Source organism: Conger conger, chromosome 12 (assembly GCF_963514075.1).
Source record: "Conger conger chromosome 12, fConCon1.1, whole genome shotgun sequence".
NCBI lineage: Eukaryota > Metazoa > Chordata > Actinopteri > Anguilliformes > Congridae > Conger > Conger conger.
In genome coordinates, this window is record NC_083771.1 from 1,833,550 (window position 1) to 1,855,724 (window position 22,175).

At 53.6% G+C, this 22,175-nt stretch overlaps 3 non-coding genes and 4 pseudogenes across 3 annotated transcripts; all 7 read right to left on the reverse strand.

Annotated features, from left to right (window-relative positions):
- Window positions 1-315: 315 nt before the first annotated feature.
- On the reverse strand, window positions 316-427 carry LOC133105696 (U5 spliceosomal RNA). The gene has a single exon (XR_009703890.1). It is a non-coding gene; the product is annotated as a U5 spliceosomal RNA (small nuclear RNA).
- Window positions 428-759: 332 nt separating this feature from the next.
- Window positions 760-937, reverse strand: LOC133106302 (U2 spliceosomal RNA; annotated as a pseudogene).
- Window positions 938-7,041: 6,104 nt separating this feature from the next.
- On the reverse strand, window positions 7,042-7,153 carry LOC133105697 (U5 spliceosomal RNA). Its single transcript, XR_009703891.1, has one exon. It is a non-coding gene; the product is annotated as a U5 spliceosomal RNA (small nuclear RNA).
- Window positions 7,154-7,485: 332 nt separating this feature from the next.
- LOC133106410 (U2 spliceosomal RNA) lies at window positions 7,486-7,658 on the reverse strand (annotated as a pseudogene).
- Window positions 7,659-13,202: 5,544 nt separating this feature from the next.
- Window positions 13,203-13,308, reverse strand: LOC133106555 (U2 spliceosomal RNA; annotated as a pseudogene).
- Window positions 13,309-13,740: 432 nt separating this feature from the next.
- On the reverse strand, window positions 13,741-13,852 carry LOC133105698 (U5 spliceosomal RNA). The gene has a single exon (XR_009703892.1). It is a non-coding gene; the product is annotated as a U5 spliceosomal RNA (small nuclear RNA).
- Window positions 13,853-14,184: 332 nt separating this feature from the next.
- Window positions 14,185-14,359, reverse strand: LOC133106344 (U2 spliceosomal RNA; annotated as a pseudogene).
- Between the last annotated feature and the right edge of the window lie 7,816 nt (window positions 14,360-22,175).

Here is a 22,175-nt window from a genome sequence, read left to right on the forward strand (position 1 = left end):
CACGCACTGACTGGCCGGTCGGCGAGCTACCGTAACGACCGGACTCAGCTGGCTCCTCCCACCAAGATCCACTGTCCTCCACTGGCAGGCACAGCCGCCAAAAACACTCGACACATACCGAGTACACTGTTACTTACTGAATAGCTGCTCTCTAGGCAGCGACCAAAGCTATTTAGCGAGCGGGGCATCGATCGCACGCGGCAAGCAGGCGATAAGCCAGAAACGAGCAAGTCGGCTCGGCTCATCGGCGACTCGCAAGCAACCCGCATACCTGTCGCACATTGCCGTCTGTCCTTAAACCGTTCGAAGTTGCCCCGTCCCGTGGACGGAGCATCCAAAAATAGCACAAACTCAGGTGCGTTCCTCTCCACGGAAATCTTTAGTAAAAGGCGAAAGATTTGTGCGTGCTGAAGAGAAACCCGAGCGAAATGTGACCTTTCAGCGCACCAGGCGCCTCCGGCCCCCTTCCCAGCCACTCCCACTGACCCGGGGTTGCCACTGCCGCCAGCCGGCCGGACAGACAATCCGAGAGGGAAGGTGGGAAAAGCGAGACAGCGCAATGACAACAAACAGTTACGTCCCGCACAGAAAACTACATCATTTTGCTAAAAAACAGAGGCAAGCACACTTACAACAAGGGCACATATTCACCCTATTTACAACACAATTTACATATATACAAAATAAACAAACAAACAAACAAACAAAAAGGGGGAAGAACAGGGCAACAAAACACAACCTTTTTTTGCACAAAACTTGGAGAGGCGCACCGTTCCCGAACGCACTGCAATAACGGGTCGATGCTTGAAGCGGACGGAGCAAGCTCCTTCTCCGACTCCCTGTGCCAAAAATCCGTTTAATATATAGTCCCCTGATAGGGGACGTATCAGATATTAAACTGATAAGAACAGATTTTTTTTTTGTTTTTAAAAGGTTTATTATATCAACACATTTTTTTAAATACAATACATTTTTGTGCTCGGGCATGTCCTTACAGAAATAAATATCGCTTCATAAATAACAAAATTACATTACAGTAAAAACATATATTTAAATACAATAAAAGTAAGTAATTTCATTAAAATTCCCACGAGGACCCTTTGCCCTTCCTTTTTTCCGATAAAAGCACACACATTATTTAAAATAACCACCACAATCATTAAAACAGACGACCTTTGTACCGGGCAGCGGTGGGCGCTCTTAAACAACCTGCCTTCACACCGCCCCTGTTACCTCGTCATATCAGATCCAGGCCGGTCAGGCTGGCCCTCCCGGCCCCATTATCATCGTCCAGGCTGCATGCCCCCATGCCCCCTTGGCCCAGTCCACTCCTCTTCTCCGCCGGTCACGCCACATGTAGTCTCTGAGGGAGGCAAACGCCACCCTCCTCAGTGCCTCCGGTGACAAGGCCCTGTTCTCCTTCAGCCACACAGTGCGGGCAGTCCAGATGGCCTGTTTCCCACAGTTTATGGCCAGCCACAGGCATCTCCACCGGCGTGAGGTCCTTTCCCTGCCCACGCCGTACAGCACCATCTGGCACTGCAGGGTCAGTCCCGCTCCCAGCAGCAGCTGGATCAGGGGCCCGCACTGTGTCCAGAGGGTCCTTGCCACCGGGCAGTCCCACAGGCAGTGGCGGACCGACTCCTCCTCTTCACACCTGGGCCAAGGGCACTTTGCAGTCCTGGCCAGTCTCCGGGCATGCAGCACTCCTTGGACCGGGAGGACCCCATGCGCCGCCAGCCAGGCCAGGTCTCTATGGCGATGCAGCAGATCTGGGTGGGCCACAGCGTTCCAAACTTCTTCTGGCTGGCCTACTGCCAGCTCACGCACCTGGCTCACCGGATCCCTACCCTGCACAAAGGACAGGAGAGACTTGTGGTTAGTTAAAACCCCCGCTCCCACCCCTTCCAACCCCATCTTCTTTAAAAAGGCCTTCATCTTCACATACCCTCCCACCATTTTAAAAGCCAAAGGCACCGTTAAAGGCACCTTCACCACCCCAATGCTTTTAAAATAGGCCCCGCTAAAAAACTTGACAAAAAAGGACGCTTTACATGACAAGGACAGACACAAGGACACCTGCAGCGCCACAAAGTGGCACCACAACACAGTGTAAAAGTCCAGAACCCCCTTCCCACCCTTCTCTGGTTCCTTCTTCACCACCGTTCTGGGCAACCGCTCCCATTTTGTGCCCCATAAAAAATAAAACACAGCACGATCAAGACGAGACAACACGGCACGAGACGGCACAAACACAACACTCACAAACAGCCACAAGGGTAAAATCACTGATTTTAAAATGAGTATTTTGCCCTCCAGTGATAAATCCCTCAGTCTCCAGAACCCCAGCCGTTTTTCAGTTGTTCTTAAAATCCCCTCCCAGTTCCCATCCCCATGTCCGTCAGAATTAAAATGGACCCCGAGGATTCTCACTTGGTCAGGTCTTACAGTCATTGGCATTCCAGAGAGTTCAGTCTCTGTCCAACGTCCGTACAGTTTCAGGTCGCACTTGTCTTTGTTAAGTCTTGCCCCTGAGGCCCTCCCAAACCACACTGTCCTGTCAACAGTCCGGTCAATGGAAGGCTGGTCAGTGCAGAGTACGGTCACGTCATCCATGTATAAAATGCAGCGGGCCTCCTGCCCACCGCTCCCTGGAATGCCCAGCCCTGATATCCGGGTATCCCTTCTCAACACTTGTGCCAGTGGCTCTATACAGCACACAAACAGAAGTGGCGATAACGGACAGCCCTGGCGGACACCGCAGCGGACGTCTACTGCCTTGGAGAGGACCCCGTTCACCAGGATTCTGCTTCTAATCCCCGTATACAGAAGCCCCACCCGTGCTAAGAACCCAGCCGAAAAGCCCATTTTCCCCAGCACCTTGAACAGGTACTGGTGCGAGACTCGATCGAACGCCTTTTCAAAATCTAAATTTAGTACGGCGAGCCGAATGTTTCTGTCTCTCGCAAAACAGATGGCGTCTCTTACCAGTACGAGGCTGTCAGTGATCCTCCTTCCAGCCACAGCACAAGTTTGATCCGGGTGGATCACGTCAGGTAAAACCGTCCTCATCCTCAGGGTTAAAATCTTACTCCAGAGTTTAAAATCGAAATTTAAAAGGGTGATCGGACGCCAATTCTTAATATTGGACCTATCCCCTTTTTTAAAAATCAAAGTGACCACCCCCTCTCTAAAACTCTTGGGTAAAATTTTAAGGTTGTCAAATTCGTTAAAAATTTTTAAAAGGTCCGATTCCAATAAATACCAAAATTTTCCATAAAATTCCTGTGGCAGCCCATCTAGGCCAGGTGCTTTGCCTTTTTTTAAAGACTTAAAACTATAATTTAAATCTTCCCTCCCAATTCCTCCCTCCAACTTGCCTCTGTCCTGCACCACCCCCTCTATAAAATTTAGCACCTCCCCCACCCTTTCCTCCTCCACCTCCTTTTCCCCAAATAAATTACTGTAAAACTCCTCCACCACCCTTAGCATGCCCTCGGTGTCAGTATTTAAAACTCCATCTTCTCCCTTCAGACCTTTCATTAAAATATTTCTTGATAAAATCTTTTTAAAAAAGAATCGAGTACATTTTTCTCCTTCATCTATCTCTTTCTCTTTGCTTCTAAAAATGATGCTTTGGCATTTCTTCTCCATTAAAAACTCCATCTCTCTTTCCACTTCTTTGTATTCTTCTTTAAAATCAAACCCCATATTTATTAAGTTCCCGTACCTATTTAATCTTTTTTGTAGTCCCACCCACACCCTCCTCTCCTTTGCTTTTTTCTCCCTCCCCTGTTTAATAAAAAATCCCTTTATTTGTTTTTTTACCCACTCCCACCACTCAGCCCGGGTCTCATAAAAACATTGGAGGGTCCGCCATTCTTCATACACTTCATTAAAAGCCATCACTACTGCCGGGTCCTCCAACAACCGGCAGTTCAGTTTCCATATTCCCCTGCCGACTGCTACACCTGACTTCACAGCCAGGGAGCAGCACAGCAGGGAATGGTCTGAGTAGAATACCGGGCTCAGAGACGATGCCAGACCAGCAAAACCCCTGGCAAAGAGGAAGTCAATCCTCGATGCCCGGGATCCATCACTCGTGCGCCAGGTAAAACCCTCCTGCCCCGGGTTAAGAGCAGAATAAATATCTGTGAGTTTAAAATCATTAATTACATTTTTCAAATAAAAAGACGTTTTGTCCATTTTAAAATCGTCCCCTGCTCCCCTCCGCCCAGCCCTGTTTAAAACGCAATTAAAATCCCCAACCAATAGCAGAGGAGCTCTCCCTAAAAGATATGTGGGGAGCTCCTGAAGGAGCTCCCAGCGCTCCTGCTTCCCCTGCGGGCAATAAATATTCACAAGGTTAAAAGTAATTTCATTAAAAGAGAGAGATACTGTTAAAACTCTGCCTGTTCTCACCACTGTGCTCCCCTTCACCTCAATATTTCTATTCTTCACCAGCACTGCCACACCATCCGCCCGATTGGAGTGGGAGCCGCTCCAGAGAGACGGCCCCTGCTGCCATAGGACCTCCCACATCCTGTAGGAGGAGCGATATGGCAGCCCACACTCCTGTAGGCAAATCACATCTGCTTGCACACTTTCCAAAGCACACAACACAGATCTTGCCCTCTTTAATGTCCTCACGCTGCACACATTAATGGTCGCCACCGTGAGGGGCATGTGCTGGGAAGCCATTTTATTAAAATTTCTTTTTAAATTAAGAAGTGAGGGTTAAAACAGGCAGAAAGAATTAAAAACACCACGAAGTTAAAAGAAATGCCATACTCACCATCACTTTAAAACCCCACCGCCACCTGCTGGTGACCCAGCAGATGACGATGGTTCAGTCTCTGATATGTAGGGGGCCTGGTTTTGTCCTTGCTCCGGGTAGATTGGGGAGGAGCCCGATGACCCGCTGTCTGACAGCCCAGCCATCAGGCCCCACCTCTCCCTCACCCCCCTTTTCTTTCTTTCCACCCCTTCCGTTCCAGTCTCTGCACCTCTTTTGCGGACAATTCCTTCCACCAACATTTCCTCATCACTCTCCCCCTCTGTTACAGTCTCCATGAAGACTGCGTCAGAGTCGGAGTCAGAGTACAGAGACTCGACGGGTTCACAGGCCCTTTCTTTCTCCCTGTTCTCCCCCTCCTTCACTTCCACCTCCTCACCTGCACCTTCTTTCCCGGCCACGCCCACACTCATTCCCTCATTAACCTTCACATTCACACCACCTGCCTCTCCCTCGTTCTCTCTCACATTCTCACCAGCACCCTTTCCACCAGCCGCGCCCACACTCGTTCCCTCATTTACTCCCTCATTCTCACCTGCACTCTTCCCACCAGCCACGCCCACACTCATTCCCTCGTTTGTGCACCCATTCACTCCACCTGCCTCTCCCTCATTCTCTCCCACATTCTCACTCACTCCACTCGTTCCAGCCACACCCTGACCACCATTCTCACCTTCTGCCCCTTCTTGGGCTTCCTCACCCTTTCCCTCTTCCTTCTCCTCCTGCTCCTTCCTCATGGCCTCCCCCTCCTCCCGCTGCCTCTCCCGGGCGTCAGCCCTCGCCTGCTTGGCCCTGTTAGCGTAGGAATCAGGGCAATCTCTGAACAGGTGGTTTGACGACCTGCAGAGATTGCACCTGATTCCATTTTTGCAATCAGCGGCGAGATGCCCCACCTCCCTGCACCGATTGCAAAAAATGACCTGGCAGGCCTCTGCCAGGTGACCGTAGGCCCCACATTTCCTACACAGTTTCGGCTGGCCTTGATAAAAGACCAGCCCTCTATTTTCCCCCAGCACAATGAGGGAGGGCAGGTGTCTCAAACCCCCATAACCGGTTCTGTCCTCCACCAATTTCGCGGGAACCTTCCAGCTCCCCGTCCAGATACCGTCTACATCAATGATTTTCTGGGCTGGCCCCCTAACGAGACAGTAGTTGGCCAGCCACGCAACCAGGTCTTCTGGCTCCACTGTCTCATTGTACAACTTAAAAATAATGTGCTTCACGGAGTCATCTGTGAGCCTCTCAATGTCGAACATTGAGAAGCTCTCTTTAATGTTTTCTATTGAGTTCCAGAAGGAACCCAACAGCTGAGGGGTGCGGAAGCTTACATCAAAGCCCCGACCCCTCGGGAGCACAACCAAACAGTTTATGTCTCCCGGCACAAACTTTAAGGCTCCCATGAGAAGCTTCCTGGAGAAGTCCAAACGGGACATCTCCAGGAGCTTCCCTTCCTTCTCCCTCAATGAGAAACGGACACAGCAGTGCCTCCGGGCGCCGACCCTAGCAGCCGCCATCCCGGATACGCCACCACACAAACACTAAACCACACTACAACCAATTAAACACAGACCTCCAACAACCACTGAACCAAAGAAAAGCAAGCCCAAAAAGGGCCTTACCCTCCCGGAGGACCCCCTCACTCCTCCTCTCCGGTTGGGCTCTTAACACAATCTACACACAAAAAAAGACACAAGCAACACAAGCAACAAAAAGGTAACTATTATTTACTTACTTTTTTTTTGAGCGTGACAAGACTCTTCTCCCACCAACCAACGATTCGACCGCCTATCTTAGCCAAAAGGCCGAGAAGCGATAACCACAAACTGGCCCCTGCCGACGGCGCCCTCCCGGTGGCCCCGGACCGCGCTCGGGGGAAGACGCCACCTGGCCCAGGAGCCGGCCCCCCTCCCCGCCTTCCCAAGAACCCTGCGCACGCACTGACTGGCCGGTCGGCGAGCTACCGTAACGACCGGACTCAGCTGGCTCCTCCCACCAAGATCCACTGTCCTCCACTGGCAGGCACAGCCGCCAAAAACACTCGACACATACCGAGTACACTGTTACTTACTGAATAGCTGCTCTCTAGGCAGCGACCAAAGCTATTTAGCGAGCGGGGCATCGATCGCACGCGGCAAGCAGGCGATAAGCCAGAAACGAGCAAGTCGGCTCGGCTCATCGGCGACTCGCAAGCAACCCGCATACCTGTCGCACATTGCCGTCTGTCCTTAAACCGTTCGAAGTTGCCCCGTCCCGTGGACGGAGCATCCAAAAATAGCACAAACTCAGGTGCGTTCCTCTCCACGGAAATCTTTAGTAAAAGGCGAAAGATTTGTGCGTGCTGAAGAGAAACCCGAGCGAAATGTGACCTTTCAGCGCACCAGGCGCCTCCGGCCCCCTTCCCAGCCACTCCCACTGACCCGGGGTTGCCACTGCCGCCAGCCGGCCGGACAGACAATCCGAGAGGGAAGGTGGGAAAAGCGAGACAGCGCAATGACAACAAACAGTTACGTCCCGCACAGAAAACTACATCATTTTGCTAAAAAACAGAGGCAAGCACACTTACAACAAGGGCACATATTCACCCTATTTACAACACAATTTACATATATACAAAATAAACAAACAAACAAACAAACAAAAAGGGGGAAGAACAGGGCAACAAAACACAACCTTTTTTTGCACAAAACTTGGAGAGGCGCACCGTTCCCGAACGCACTGCAATAACGGGTCGATGCTTGAAGCGGACGGAGCAAGCTCCTTCTCCGACTCCCTGTGCCAAAAATCCGTTTAATATATAGTCCCCTGATAGGGGACGTATCAGATATTAAACTGATAAGAACAGATTTTTTTGTATTTAAATTATTTTATTGTCCGCTCAGACATCACTTTACATATACACACTTTACAACAAAATCCAAAACCAAAACCTCTCTACATCTCTTTAACAGAAAAAACCCCAAACCCCACCCCTTCCCAACCAAGTCCCAAAGTCCCAAAACCCATTCTTTCCCCCTCCCCCTTCCCAACACATTCCCACCATACAAAAACGCATTTCAAACCAAAAAATCTCAAAAAACAGAGACCGCAATACAAACCAAACAAGAAAACACACAAAAACAGCCCTACACACAAAACCCTTCAAAAACCCTACCTCACCCCCTTCCATCGCTCCCACGCGGCGTGGAAACCCCACCTGAGCACCTCCCATCGGAAGCGCCGCTCCACCTCCGCCTCCACCATCCGCACCACCCCCCTCCCTGTCCACCCCGTCTTCACCGCTCCCCTCTCCCCCCGCGCCCCCCACAGCTTCTGCTTTGTCAGGCTCAGCAGCAGCAGCGTCTGAAACCTGGCCCTCCCCTTCTCCCTCCCCAACCCCTCTCCACACAACACTCCCCCCCGTGTCACCCCCCTTATGCTCCTGTACCTCCTCCCCATCAGCTGCCACACCTCCTGGGCAAAGGGGCAGCCCCAGAAGACATGGGCCACGGTCTCCTCCTCCCTCCCACAGCCCTCCCTCGGACAGAACCTGTTCTGGGTCAGCCTGTGCCGGTACAGGACGTCCCTCACAGGCAGCCTCCCGTAGGCCACCAGCCAGTTCAGGTCCCTCAGGCGGTTCTCCAGGCCTTTCGGCTGGATCGCCGCCCAGACCTCCCGCCCCACCGGCACTCCTGTCCCCCCCACCGGCCTCAGCCGCTCTTTTAGGGCCTTGTACAGGGCCCTGTGGTGCAGCACCAACTCCCTGTCCGCACACTCCTCGTGCCTCCTGGCCCAGCGACTTACCTGTGCATAATGAGCAGGGGCCACCTGCCCCCTTGGCACCCTGTTGTCCCACCCCACCAAACCCCGCACACAAGACACGAACCAAAAACGAACAAAAAACTGAAACTTATGCCTTTGTGGGGAAACCAAAGAAACACACAAATTACTATAAAACAAAACATCTAACTTGAGGGGAAGGTGAAGCACATCCCTCCCTCCCTCCTCCACCGCCATGTACATCACCTCCCTCCTCACGTATTCGTAGCCTCCCCACAAAAACTTAAACACCGCCCGCACCAGCTCCCTCCTAAGCCGCACGGGCACCGGGAACACACAGGCCAAATAAATTAAGGAGGGCAGGATGTCGGCCTTTAGGACCAGGGCCCTCCCAGACAGTGTGAGCCGGCGTGTGGACCAAAGGCCTAATTTGGCCTTCACGCCCGCCACCCTCTTCTCCCAGTTCCTCACCGCGTCCCTCCTTACCCCCTCCCCAAACTCCACCCCCAGAACCTTCACTGGCTCTGAAAACACCTGCAGCCCACACTGTCTATCCTTCCTCCCCTTCCACACCCCTAAATATTTAATGGTGGACTTTTCCAGGTTGATAGCGGCTCCCGCCCCCCTGGCAAAGTCCCCCACCACCTCCATCGCCCTTCGCACGCTCCTGTCCCCCTCCAGAAACAGGCAGACGTCATCGGCGTATAACGCCACCTTCAAAGCCTCCCCCCCCGCCCCTGGCATTGGCACCCCTCTGATCCCTCCATCTCTCCTTATTGCCTCTGCCACCGGCTCCATGTATAGTACAAAGAGGAGGGGTGACAAGGGGCACCCCTGCCTTACCCCCCCCCTCTGCCACACCATATCCCCCAAATGCCCGTTCACCCCTACCCTACTCCCCACACCCCTATACAGCAGTTGCAGCCACCTCAAAAAACCCTCCCCAAAACCCAACCGCGCTAAAACCCCAAACAGAAAACTGTGGCTGACCCTGTCAAACGCCTTCTCCATATCTAGCGAAACCATCACTAATGGCAGGTTCCTCTCCTCCACCCAGCACAAAACGTCCCGCGTGAGCTGGAGGTTCCATGCCGCCGATCTTCCCTCCACCCCACAGGTCTGGTCCTCCCCCACCAGGAACGGCATGGCCAAACTCAGCCGACCCGCCAGTGCCCGGGCGATGAGCTTGTAGCCCACGCCCAGAAGTGTTATCGGGCGCCAGTTGTTCAAATCAAGCTCATCGCCCTTCTTATGTAGCAAGGCCACCACTCCCTCCTTCATCGATGGGGCGAGCTCCCCCTTCTCGAATATCTCCCCCACGACATCCAAAAAGTCTGGGCCCACCACCTCCCAGAATTTAGAAAAAAATTCCTTGGGAATCCCATCCTTCCCCGGGGCCTTCCCTCCCTTCATCCCGGAGAGTGCCTTTCTGAGCTCCTCCGAGCTGAAGGGCACCTCCAGGACTGCCCTCACTCCCTCCGGCACCCTCTGCTCCACCAGACCCAGAAACCTCTCAGAGGCACTCCTGTCCACCTCTCTTTCCCCGAAAAGGTGAGAGTAATAACAGGAGGCCACCTTTAACATCTCCTGCGTTCCTCTCTGCACCCTCCCGTCCTCCCCCCTCAGCCCTTCCATCACCCTCTTTGCCCTCATCGCCCTCACCCTCTGAAAGAAATACGAGGAGCAGGTCTCGTCTTTCTCATATTTCTCTCCTTGGCTCTTAAAAGCCAGGGAGCGCGCCTTGTCCTCGTGCAGAGCCCTCAGCTCTGCCTTTAACAACTCCCACCTCCCCTCATCAAACTCCCCCCCATTGTTCCATCCCACATAGAGCCCCTCTAGCTCCCTTTGGGGCTTAAGGGAGTACCTCTGCTCCTTCCTCTTCTTTCCCTGGCAGTAGGCGATAGCTAAGGCCTTAATCCTGGCCTTTGTCAGCTCCCACCACTCTGTTGCCGTGTTAAAAAATGGCTTCAGCTTCCTCCACCCCCGGTACGCCTCCCTGAAGCGCCCACAAAAGGCCTCCTCCTCCAGGATCTGGACGTTCATGCGCCAGCACCCTCTCCCAAACGCTGGCGCATCCCACCCCACTGTCACCGCCACCCCGCTGTGATCTGAAAAAAACAGCGGGATCACCTCCGCCGCCTTCACCCTCTGCCCCCCCGAAACAAAAACATAATCAAGACGGGACTTGGCCCCCCTGCTGTTCCCCCAGGTAAGCCCCGGGTCCCTTGGCCTCACCTCCCTAAACCCGTCCTTCAAGGAGAACCTCCCCAACACCCCTTTCAGGTGTGCTGCCGAAGCATCTGGTGCCTCAAAAGAAACATTAAAATCCCCCCCCATCACTACATACCTGCTTGTAGCACACACCTGCTCCAGAGACAAAAAAAAACTCCTTCGCCTTTGTAGCAAGGCTGGAGCGTACACGTTCACAAACCTCAGTTTGATTCCCCTCCAATCCCCGTCCACCACGAGGACCCTCCCCTGAACCCATGAGAACACATCTCTAACTTTTATCTCCCTCCCATCCATCCATCCATCCATCCATTATCTGAACCCGCTTATCCTGATCAGGGTCGCAGGGGGGCTGGAGCCTATCCCAGCATACATTGGGCGAAAGGCAGGAATACACCCTGGACAGGTCGCCAGTCCATCGCAGGGCACACACACCATTCACTCACACACTCATACCTACGGGCAATTTAGACTCTCCAATCAGCCTAACGTGCATGTCTTTGGACTGTGGGAGGAAACCGGAGTACCCGGAGGAAACCCACGCAGACACGGGGAGAACATGCAAACTCCACACAGAGAGGCCCCGGCCGACGGGGATTCGAACCCAGGACCTCCTTGCTGTGAGGCGGCAGTGCTACCCACTGCACCATCCGTGCCGCCCCATATCTCCCTCCCTCCAAACAAAATTCCCACCCCTGAAGAATGTACCCCTCCCACACTCCAAAAAGAAAGCCCCCTCTTCCACTCAAAAGCAAATTTCTGAGCGTCCTCACTGGACCTCAGGTGCCCCTCCTGCACAAAACAAACAAAAAATCTCTGCCCCGTCAAAAAATGAAAAACCCCCCTCCTCTTTCCCTCCTTTCTCAGACCCCTCACATTACAGGTCAGTACAGTTAAATTTCCTGCCATGACTGAAACCTGACGAAAAACAAAAAACCTCCTCCCTCCCAGCCTCACAGGCCAAACCCCCCCACCCTCCCTCCCCCTCCCTCCTCGCAATCTAAAAACGGTACCTCGTTCGGGGCCCTCTGTTTTACCGGCCCCTCGTCGTACCCACACTCGGACAGGGGGGAAGCCATGTCCCACACCAGGCTCTCACTGCTCGACACGTCAGTGGAGTCCCCAGAGTCCAGGTGCAATCCCCCCCTGACCACGCCGAGCCTGACCTTCTTCTTCTTCTTCTTCTTCTTCTCCTTTTCCCCTGGAGATCCGCTCTCCCCGCTGGTGCTCTCCACCGCCAGCTCCTCTGTGGCCTCCGCCCACGTGAGGGTGCGGCTGCGCTTCACCCCTCCCTCCAGGCCTCCTTCCTCAGCCCCAGCTGCCCCTGCCACAAGGGCTCCCTCTGGGGGTGCCTTTCCTGCCCCCACCTCTGCTCCGCCCGGGGCCGGCACTGCTCTGCCTGCCGTCGCCTCTCCCCTCCTGCCCCGAGGGCATGGGGTGGGGCCCACCTCTCCCGATGACGGCACTGATGAAGTCGAGGCCTCCAGCTCCGACTCCTCCACCACCTCCTCACCCGCCTTTTCTGCTGCAGGAGCTGCCTCCGGCGCTCCCTCCTCCTCTCCTCCAGGGGGCGCTGCATCGGCAGGAGCAGCACTGCCCTGCTCCTGTCCCCTTTCCTCTGCCTGGCTCTGCTGCGCTTCCTCCTCCCCTCCACCAGGGGGAGCTGGCTGTCCTCCGGCTGCCTCGGCGTAAGTGCGCCTCCGGGCTGGGCAGTCCCGGATCAGGTGTTCCAGACTCCCGCACAGATGGCACTTCCTTCCTCTGGGGCACTCGCGTGCCGCATGGCCTTCCTCCCCACACGCCAAACAAACAAACGAGCTGCAGTCCTTTGACATGTGGCCGTACTTGAGGCATCTCCTGCAGTACGTGGGCAGGCCTGGGTAAGTTAGGAACCCCTTATCCTGCCCGATGGAAAAAACTGCAGGCAGATGCCTCACTCCGCCCACCGACTCCTCTTCAGGCCTTAGCCTCACAAGGTACTGCCTCTTCCCATTCCAGACACCGAAGTAGTTCCTCATCCTCACCTCGGGCCTCAACACCGTACAGTATCGCCCCAAAAACACCTCCACCTCTCTTGCCGTGACAAACGGGTTGTACATTAGTACGGTAACCAGCTTCACATCCCTTGAAAAGAGTGGCTCCATGGAAAGGCCCTCTAATATCTCCTCTTTCCTCTTCTCCTTATAGGCCTCATACACCTCCAAACACAACGCCTCACTTTCCAAAGTTACATCATATAGGCCTCTTCCCTGGTGATCTTGCACACAGTACATGCGCTCAACTCCCACACCAAAAAAATCTTTAAATACCCTGAGTATGATGTAGCGTAGGTCAACGGTTCCTCTCTTCTCCGCCTCCACCTGTATCCGAATGGTGTTCCTCCTCTTTAATCCTCCTCCCTCCATTTCCGGTCCTGGGGCTGTCATGGTCCCTCGAAATCCTCCCGCAAGTCCTTGAATCGCTGAAAGTTTGTAGACTGATAAGAACAGATACTACACTTGATCTTAGCCAAAAGGCCGAGAAGCGATAACCACAAACTGGCCCCTGCCGACGGCGCCCTCCCGGTGGCCCCGGACCGCGCTCGGGGGAAGACGCCACCTGGCCCAGGAGCCGGCCCCCCTCCCCGCCTTCCCAAGAACCCTGCGCACGCACTGACTGGCCGGTCGGCGAGCTACCGTAACGACCGGACTCAGCTGGCTCCTCCCACCAAGATCCACTGTCCTCCACTGGCAGGCACAGCCGCCAAAAACACTCGACACATACCGAGTACACTGTTACTTACTGAATAGCTGCTCTCTAGGCAGCGACCAAAGCTATTTAGCGAGCGGGGCATCGATCGCACGCGGCAAGCAGGCGATAAGCCAGAAACGAGCAAGTCGGCTCGGCTCATCGGCGACTCGCAAGCAACCCGCATACCTGTCGCACATTGCCGTCTGTCCTTAAACCGTTCGAAGTTGCCCCGTCCCGTGGACGGAGCATCCAAAAATAGCACAAACTCAGGTGCGTTCCTCTCCACGGAAATCTTTAGTAAAAGGCGAAAGATTTGTGCGTGCTGAAGAGAAACCCGAGCGAAATGTGACCTTTCAGCGCACCAGGCGCCTCCGGCCCCCTTCCCAGCCACTCCCACTGACCCGGGGTTGCCACTGCCGCCAGCCGGCCGGACAGACAATCCGAGAGGGAAGGTGGGAAAAGCGAGACAGCGCAATGACAACAAACAGTTACGTCCCGCACAGAAAACTACATCATTTTGCTAAAAAACAGAGGCAAGCACACTTACAACAAGGGCACATATTCACCCTATTTACAACACAATTTACATATATACAAAATAAACAAACAAACAAACAAACAAAAAGGGGGAAGAACAGGGCAACAAAACACAACCTTTTTTTGCACAAAACTTGGAGAGGCGCACCGTTCCCGAACGCACTGCAATAACGGGTCGATGCTTGAAGCGGACGGAGCAAGCTCCTTCTCCGACTCCCTGTGCCAAAAATCCGTTTAATATATAGTCCCCTGATAGGGGACGTATCAGATATTAAACTGATAAGAACAGATTTTTTTTGTTTTTAAAGGTTTTTATTATATCTGCCCTCAGTTTACATTACATCATGTTCCTTGGGCTTACATTATTTTTACATTTTATTCAAACCATTTTAAAACCTTAAACACAAAGACTAACCAACACCAACAAAACCCAAGACTTAGAAAAAAAAAAACATTTCCCGCCCCCACCCCAAAAGGTAAAAGTAAAAGACAAACCGGTTTCATTTTCCCCTCTCCCACTGGGGCAAACCAGGTTCACCAGACACCTTTCCAAAAATAAAACCATTAAATACTCCAGTCTTAAAAGAACATAAATACATAAATAAATAAACTTTAAGACTGTTAAAACCCAACACACAAAAGCCCTATTAAAATCCCACTTTAAAACCCTAGCCTTTCCACTCTTTTGTAATGGGCAGCCCTGTGTCCTTAAAAAACACACTCCTCTCCCTTCTATTCCACAAACACAAAGACCGCCCATTGCTGTTCCTCAGTCCGCACCCACGAGAGTCCATGCTGCGGGGCCCCACAACGACCGGGCCTCGTCCGCGCCTTTCCTCCTCCGGTCTCTCCTCATATAGTCTCTGACCAGGGATTTTGCCAGCCGCCACACTGCCTCCGGTTCCAGTGCCCTCCTCTCCTCCACCCAGAGAGTCCTGGCTGTCCAGAGGGCCTCCTTGCAGCAGTTCGCTGTGAGCCACATGGCCCTCCAGCTCCTGGTCCCCAGCGCCTGTTTTCCCGCCCCGTAACGGGCGTGCTGCAGGGTCATTGTCCCGCCTCTGAAGAAGAGGCTCAGCAGGGGGTCGGCCAGCCTCCAGAGCTCCCTGGCGGCCTCACAGTCCCACATTGCGTGGCGGACTGACTCCTCGTCCTGGCATCCATCCCGGGGGCACACCGCAACAGTAGCCAGGCGTCTCGCGTGCATCACTGCCCGCACTGGCAACACCTCGTGGGCGCCGAACCACGCCAGGTCCCTGTGTTTGTGGAGCAGATCCGGATGGGTGACCGCGCTCCAAACGGTTGTTGCTTGGCCTACCGCCAGCCCGCGCACTGGACACACCTGGTCTCTGCCCTGTACAAAAGAGAGGATAGCACGGTGAGAGGCCAGGGTACCCTCCCCCTCCCCCTCCAACCCACACTTCCCCAGAAAGGCCTGAAGCGGCCGATATGGCTTGGGCATCACAAACGCCATGGGCACCGTAAGGGGCACCTTAATTAGGCCCAGCCGCTTCAGGTACCTCCCTATAAAAAAACGTACGAAAAAGGATCCCTTCGTTTCCATTTTTAAAACCATAGATATGTGTAGGGCTACAAATTGGCTCAACATCACCCGGTAAAAATCTGGGACCCCCCTCCCGCCCTTCTCCGGCTCCCGCCTAACCCATTCCCTCCGGAGCCGTTCCCACCCCCCTCCCCATAAAAACCGAAACACACACCGATTAAGACGAGACAGGACAGAACGCGACGGAACAAAAATGACACCCACAAAAGACAATAACGGGACCAACACAGACTTTAAAACCAGGATCTTCCCTTGGAAGGTGAGCCTCCGGAGCTGCCAAAATTGGAGCCTGCGCTCAGCCTTCCTCAGCACCACCTCCCAGTTCTCCTCCCCCTTCCCTTCTGAATTAAAAATGAGTCCCAGCACCCGCACATCCCCCTGAGTCCCCACCAGGGGGAGTGCTTGGCGCTCTCCTTCCTCCCACACTCCAAGGGTTTTTAGGACTGATTTTCCCTGGTTCAGCCTCGACCCTGAGGCCTCCCCGTACAACCCCGCCTTCTCTAAAACCACTTTCACAGAACGAGCGTCCCTACATAAAATTGTGACGTCGTCCATATAAAAGATGCACCTGGCCTCCCTCCCCCCACTACCCGGGATCTTTAAACCCGCTATCCAGGCTTCCCTTCTCAAGACCTCTGCAAATGGCTCTATACAGCACACAAACAGAAGGGGGGATAAGGGACACCCCTGGCGGACGCCGCAGTTGATTTTCACTGCCCTGGTTAGGATCCCATTAACCAAGAATCTACTCCTCGCCCCTGCGTAAAGGAGTCCCACCCGAGCTAGAAACCTGGCCGGAAAGCCCATCTTTTGCAGTACACTGAACATGTACTGGTGCGAGACCCGATCGTAAGCCTTTTCGAAATCTAAATTTAGAAGAGCTAATTTCAGATTTCTGTCTCTCGCCAGACAGATGGCATCTCTCACCAACACCAGGCTGTCCGTGATCCTCCTTCCGGCCACTGCACAGGTTTGATCCGGGTGTATCAAACCCCCTAAAACCGATTTCATTTTTTCTGTTAAAATTTTGCTAAAAAGTTTCAAATCAAAATTTAAAAGTGTGATCGGACGCCAGTTTTTTAGGTCCGTCACCTCTCCTTTTTTAAATAATAGGGTCACAACTCCCTCCTTAAAACTGTCCGGGAGCTGCTCCCTAAAATCAAAATCCTTAAAAACGTTTACCAAATCCGGACCCACCAGATCCCAAAATGTCTCATAAAATTCCAGGGGCAAGCCATCTGCCCCTGGAGCCTTCCCTTTTTTAAAAGACCTCAGGGCGGTGGACAGGTCGGCTAAAACTATGGGGGCTTCAAGACCCACCCCCTCTCCAACCGTTTTGTCTATAACCCCCAAAAACTCCTCCAACCTCTCCTCCACCACCTCCTTGGTGGAGAAGAGGTTGGAGTAGAAACTTTCCACCTCCTCCCTCAGGCCCTCACTCGTTTCAACCAAGGAGCCATCCTCTTTCCTCAACCCCTTCATGAGGGCTCCCTGCGCCATCACCCTTTTAAAAAAGTACCTGGTGCAGGCTTCTCCCTCATCAATGTCCCTCTCCCTGCTCCTAAAAATAACGCCCTTCCCCTGGGCTTCCGCCATGGCAGCCATGAGACGCCTCGTCTCCTCCACCTCCGCTCGGAAGTCAAAACCCCCGAGCAGGAGGTTAGAGTAGCGATTGAGGCGCCTCTGGAGCCCGGCCCACACGCGCCTCTCTCTCTCCCGCTTCTCCACGCCCGCGTGGATAAAGAAGCTCTTTATTTTTGGCTTCGTGTCCTCCCACCACTCCGCCCTGCTCCCAAACAGGTCCTGGAGAGACTGCCAGGCCATGTACTTCTCCCTGAACTGCTCCTGCACCCCCCGCTCCTTTAGCAGGAGACAGTTCAGCCTCCACACCCCCCGCCCTACTTCCAGGCCGCCTTCCAGCACCAGGGAGCAGGTCAGGAGGACATGATCTGAAAAGAACACAGGGGTGGCCCGTGCTGTAGCCGCTGCCACCCCCCTTCCAAAAATAAAATCAATCCTGGAGGCTCTGGCCCCATCCGGACTAGTCCAGGTGAAGCCTGGAGCCGTATTTACCTGTTTTACCAAATCTTTAAGTTTAAAATCCTTTAAAACCGTGTTTAAAAACAAAGAGGTCTTATCTAATCTAAAATACCCGAAACCCCTCCTCCCTTCCCTTTCTAAAATGCAATTAAAATCCCCCACTAACAAAAGTGGAACCCTCCCCAGCAGGTGTGGGGATAACCCGTGAAATAACTCAAATCTGTCCTGCTTTAACGCTGGGGCATAAACATTTATTACACGAAATGCCACACCCCCAAAACTCAAAGAAACCGCCAAAACCCTACCTGGTCTAATCACCGTGTGACCCACCACCTCCACCCTTGTGTTGCGCACCAGGACTGCCACCCCATCCGCCTTGTTCTCATCCGACCCACTCCACACAGACGGGCCGTGGGTCCACCTCCTCTCCCACTCTTTATAGGAGGCGCTGAGGGGCAGGCAGCATTCCTGTAGGCAGAGGATGTCTGCCCCCACAGTTTCCAGGTTTGCGAACACTGCCTGCGCCCTCCCTGGAGTACGGATGCTTCTTACATTTATTGTGGCTATTGAGATGGTGGCCATTTTTTTGTGAGGGATTTTAAAACCAATAAGCCTCTTAAAAACACGGTAACACAGTTAAAACCATTTTCCAACACCTAGGGCTTAGTGCCCCCTGCTGGCTCAGCCTCCTCTCCCCCTGGGGCTCCCCCGGTGGTGGGCGGGTCCACCCCCAGGTACGGCCACTCATTGGGAGACAGCTGCGGGAAGACCGGGGACGAAGCAGTGGGCTCACTGTCCGACTCCCCAGCCAGCAAGCCCCACCTCTCCCTGAAACTTACCCGTCCCTTCTTTACCCCGCCCTCCTTCTCAGGCCCCACCACCTCGTCAGCCAGCCTCTTCATCACCCCGGCCTGAGCCGCTTCCATCTCCTCCTCGGACTCCACAGTCACCATGGACCCGGACCCGGACCCGGACTCGGACTCCGACTCCCCCCGTATCCCGTACAGGTTCTCCAGGGTCTCCTCTGGAAACAACACCAGGCTTCCCTGGTCGCTCCCTTCCCTTACCTGCCTCTTCTTGCCCTTTTTTCCTACCCTCCGCTCCACCGTGGCCCTGCTGGACTCCCCGGCCCCTACCTCACCCTCTTCTACCCCTTCCTCTCTCTCCTTGTCTTCCACTCCCTTGCCCTGGGCCACTTCACCCCCTTCTTCATCTACCTCTTCCTGGGCTCCCTTCTTCTCCATTCCCTGGGCTTCCTCTCCCTCCCTTTCCCTCCCCTTCTCTCCTGTCCCCTCCTGGGCCTTGCTGTTCTTCTCCTCCGCTTCCTGCCCTTCTCCCTGAGCCTCTCTCTCAGTCCTCCCTTTCTCTTCTCCCTGCTCCTCAACCCTCCCCTTCTCTCCTACCTGCTCCTCCCCCTCCTCAGTCCTCCCCTTCTCTCCTCCCTGTTCCTCCTGTGTCTCTCGCTCACTTTGTTCTCTGCCGGCTGCCCGGAGTGCCTTTGTTCTATTCGCAAAGGAGTCCGGGCAGTCCCGAAACAGGTGGGAATTCTCCCCACAAAGATTGCACTTCCTCCCTGTTGTGCATTCAGTGGCCTGGTGCCCCACCTCCCTGCACTTACCACACACCACCACTCTGCAGGCTTCAATCAGGTGGCCATATTGGCCACACCTGCGGCACAGCTTGGGCTGACCCTGATAGTAGATCAGCCCCCGGTTCTCACCCAGCACGATTAGTGTCGGCAGGTGGCGCATCCCACTGAACCCTGATGGGTCCTCGTTCAACTTGATTGGCACGCGCCAAACGCAGGTCCAAATGCCGTCCACATCCATTACTTTTTGTGGAGAACCTCTCACCTGGCAATACCGAGAAAGCCAGGTGACAATGTCCGGTTCCTCCACAGTCTCATTGAACATACGGACAATAGCCACTTTCAGGCTATCGTCCGTAAGCCTCTCTAACTGGAACATGCCCAGTTTCTCTTTTACTGTCTCGAACTTTGTCCAGAACGAGGCCAGTTGCTGTGACGTTTTGAAGGATACGTCGAATCCTTTTCCTTGGGGGAGGACTACGAGGCAATTAATCTCAGCTGGGGTGAACCCCAGCACTCCCCTGATATATTTCCTGGAGAAATCCAGACGAGAAAGCTGCAGAAGCTTTCCGTCTTTCTCTCTCAGCAGGAATCTTACACAGCAGTGTCTGCGGCTTCCCAGTCTCGCCGCAGACATTTTACAAACTTTTACAAAGAACAAACGACAAAAGACAAAAAACTCAAAAAGACCAGCACACAGAATTAACTTTCTCAACAAACAAATCTTAAAGACCAAAAAAATGTTTTTACCCAGGGCAAAGCCCAGTTTCTCCCAGCCCCGAAGGGCTCCACCCCTTAACACACCCCAATCAAGAGTACTTACCTCCTTTTCTTCAACTCAGAAAAAACCAAAAAAATTCCAAAAAAACTGTTTTACAGATTTCAAGATAGCTTACTTGCCCAGAGATCAAACCGCCTATCTTAGCCAAAAGGCCGAGAAGCGATAACCACAAACTGGCCCCTGCCGACGGCGCCCTCCCGGTGGCCCCGGACCGCGCTCGGGGGAAGACGCCACCTGGCCCAGGAGCCGGCCCCCCTCCCCGCCTTCCCAAGAACCCTGCGCACGCACTGACTGGCCGGTCGGCGAGCTACCGTAACGACCGGACTCAGCTGGCTCCTCCCACCAAGATCCACTGTCCTCCACTGGCAGGCACAGCCGCCAAAAACACTCGACACATACCGAGTACACTGTTACTTACTGAATAGCTGCTCTCTAGGCAGCGACCAAAGCTATTTAGCGAGCGGGGCATCGATCGCACGCGGCAAGCAGGCGATAAGCCAGAAACGAGCAAGTCGGCTCGGCTCATCGGCGACTCGCAAGCAACCCGCATACCTGTCGCACATTGCCGTCTGTCCTTAAACCGTTCGAAGTTGCCCCGTCCCGTGGACGGAGCATCCAAAAATAGCACAAACTCAGGTGCGTTCCTCTCCACGGAAATCTTTAGTAAAAGGTTGTTTTATTGGTTTTTTTAAATTTCTTAACAATTTTTAAATTTTCCTTTTTTTAAAACACACTCATTAACACAAACAAAATTTTTTTTTTTTTTAAACACACACTTAAACCATAAGGAACAGAGACATAAAAATAAATGAATAACAAATTTTCAAAAAAGTGATTCAAAAAATGTTCACAAAAACACAGAATATCCAAAGAAGGACTATGTAATTCAAAGAAAACAAAAGTGAGTTAAAAGACAAAGCAATAAGGAAAAAAAAGAAAGTCCATTTCGCTCGGGTTTGCTGTCCCGAGAGGCTTCTGTGTCCCTTAGGGGGGGGGTGGACTATATAATGAATTCTTTCCAGTGGTCCACCCCCCACTTCTCTCTCGCCAGGTTCTTGTTAGTGCGGATGTCCACCAGAATGCCGTCCTGGAGGAGGTTTTGGATCCTCCTCCGGAGAGTGATCAGGTCTACAGATGTTTTCTGGTAGACCTTGATGTTCCTCGTCTCCCACAGGACCTGCTTCACGGTGTTGATGATCCTCCACTGACGCTGGAGCACGGTGGTCTTGCATCCCCCCGGCGGACCGTAGAGGATGCCCTCAGCCATCAGGGAGGACCTCGGCAGGAACCTGCTTAGGGAGACAGAGGAACAAACAAGGCCCCAGACCCGCCTGGCCACGGAGCACTCCCAGAACAGGTGGTGGATGTGTTCCGAGTCAGTGCATCCGTGGGGGCAGCGTTCAGTCAGGGCTAAGTGCCGGCGATACATAAATGTTCTAGTGGGGAGACACCTATGGGCTGTCATCCAGGCAATGTCTTTTTGTTTGTTTGTGATACACTTATGTGTCACATTTGCCCAGATGACTTGCGGGTCCAGGTCTGGCCCCCCCCTCGGGAGCGTTACAATTTGGCCAGATCGTAAATGAGCCATGATCATTTTGTAGCTCCACGAGGTTAGGCCAGCCCTGGGCAGACCCGTCCTGTAGGCAAAGTCCTTCAGGGCTCGATAGACATAGGGGGGGTCCCAGCTGTAGGGTATGGTGAGGTCCAGCACACCCAAGCCCATTGCTCTGAGGAAGGGGGTGGCATAGTACCTGGCAAAGGTACCAGAGGCCTTACCCACCTTCCCTGCATTCTGGACAAGGGTGGCCAGACCCTGCACCATAATGATGTTGACAATGTCTGGGACCCCCCGCCCCCCATTCCGCTCCTCTTTGAGGAGGGTGACGCGTTTAAGTTTTTCCATGGTGCTCCCCCAGACAAAGCGGAAAGCCATCCGAGTGATTAGCTTCCCGGTGGCTTTGTCTGGGGGAAACACCCTCCCCACATAGAGCAGAATGGGTAGGACAATTGCCTTCAGGACAAGGATCTTACCCGCCATGGTCAAGGGCCGTGCACTCCAGCTCCTGATTTTATTTTGGACGTGGCGGAGGGCTCCCTCCCAGCTGGTTCTCCCTCCTCCGTCAGCCTGGAAGGTCACCCCCAGGAGCTTGATGGT